This window comes from Bubalus bubalis, chromosome X (genome assembly GCF_019923935.1).
Source record: "Bubalus bubalis isolate 160015118507 breed Murrah chromosome X, NDDB_SH_1, whole genome shotgun sequence".
In the NCBI taxonomy this organism is placed as follows: Eukaryota; Metazoa; Chordata; class Mammalia; order Artiodactyla; family Bovidae; genus Bubalus; species Bubalus bubalis.
Genome location: NC_059181.1, coordinates 85,659,981 through 85,661,639, shown reverse-complemented (window position 1 = coordinate 85,661,639; position 1,659 = coordinate 85,659,981).

Below are 1,659 nucleotides of genomic sequence, written 5' to 3'. Positions count from 1 at the left end.
ATGCTGTACATCGTTATACAGAGCCAAAAAAAATTTTTGTGGCACCATATTATAGCAATGTTAAAGAGGAAACAGGGAAGAAATTATAAATCAAACAGATTCAATATTTGATCAGAGAAGGCCACTTCATATAGAGGGAGCAGAAAGGTAGAAGGATCATTAGGATACTCTTTTTTTATATAGTTTACAGTACGGTTTAAATCATGGGATAATGACTCATATTCTGAAAACCATGGAACCTCTTTATTTGTGAAGTTGTGTGCCTAGTCTTGAAATGCCCTGATCCTTTGAGGTTTGGAGCCTGTATTGAGTCCAATGACCTATTTTTCTCCTTGATCCCTTCTTCAGTAAATTTAGTACTATGAGCAGGAGATGGAAGAGTGGGTTGCCTTAAAACTATTTAATAAGGGGGGACCACCCCATCAGCACATGGATAAAAGCAGGTGAGTGTGAATTTGATCATATGATTTATAGAATTCAAAATTGAAGCTTATATAAAGTGAATTGTACTTTTGTGAATATGGCTGAGATCAAAAATTATTTCTTTAATGTGTAACTCATGTAAGGAATTGTGAAAAGGGATAAGGATAGCCAGACTATTATGTATAATATCTTATAATTCTTTCTGATGTCTTTTAGTGAATACTAATAAATATTCCTAGAAATAAGAAGGGGTCCTCTCCAATAACCAGCAGCTCTCAAGCAAAATGCCCTCCCAGTCCTGAAGTAAGGAAAACTAACAAAATTTTCTTTTCCTAAATTCTCAGGTTGCAAATATATCTCATACTTGTTCATTTAGAATTAATTATTCAGTTACTGAGATCTTAGTTTTTAAACAGTTCAGTCTTTATTCTTTTTCAAACAGTGTGTACTTTAGAAAAGGTTAAATTAAATCAAGGTCAATATTTCCTAACTCCATGCCTTCAAATTCTTCTCTTTATGAACCATACCACTGGAAGGAACTGAAACCATTCCCTAGAACGTATCATGGATAAGCAGTTATATACCAGGCTCACTAGTTCCATGTACAAGAAAAGAGATATTTTAGTCTAGAGGCCTTGGTTATTTGATGAATTTCCTCAAATCCAAAGGTAAGAAAATGGACGTGGGAAAAAACACTGCCTCGATTTGAATCCCACTTCAGCCATTCTCTAGCTTACAAACTTTGACAAATACCTTAAAGTTTCTAATATAGTCTGCTCCTCTATAAAATAAGAGTGAGAATCTATCATATGACTAAGATAGCATAGACTTGTCTTTGCCTGCTCCTCCCTATTAAACACAACTTCAAATCCAGGAAATAATGCAAGCTAAGTTTGAGTAATGGTAAGAGGAAAATGTATTGGTTTGGGACATAAGGAATAGAGGAAAAACAGCAGCAATGCATAGAACCACCCAACAGAAGAAGATGACCCAGGCCCAAAATTTCCTGACTCCCACCCTAGAAATAGAAGAGAGCCTAGGTAGGCTCATTCTTCCTTCAATGATGCAAGTTCCACTGATAAGACCAGGCAAGCCCAGAAAGTAGTGAAGATTGATGCACTGGAAGTCTGGTTGACAATAAGCAGCTTGGTGAAGTGCTCTTTTTGAGACTGGGCCCAAAATTCTGTTCCTCCCCTGAGAAATACTGAGGTGACAGGCACCAGGGAGTGGCCTGAC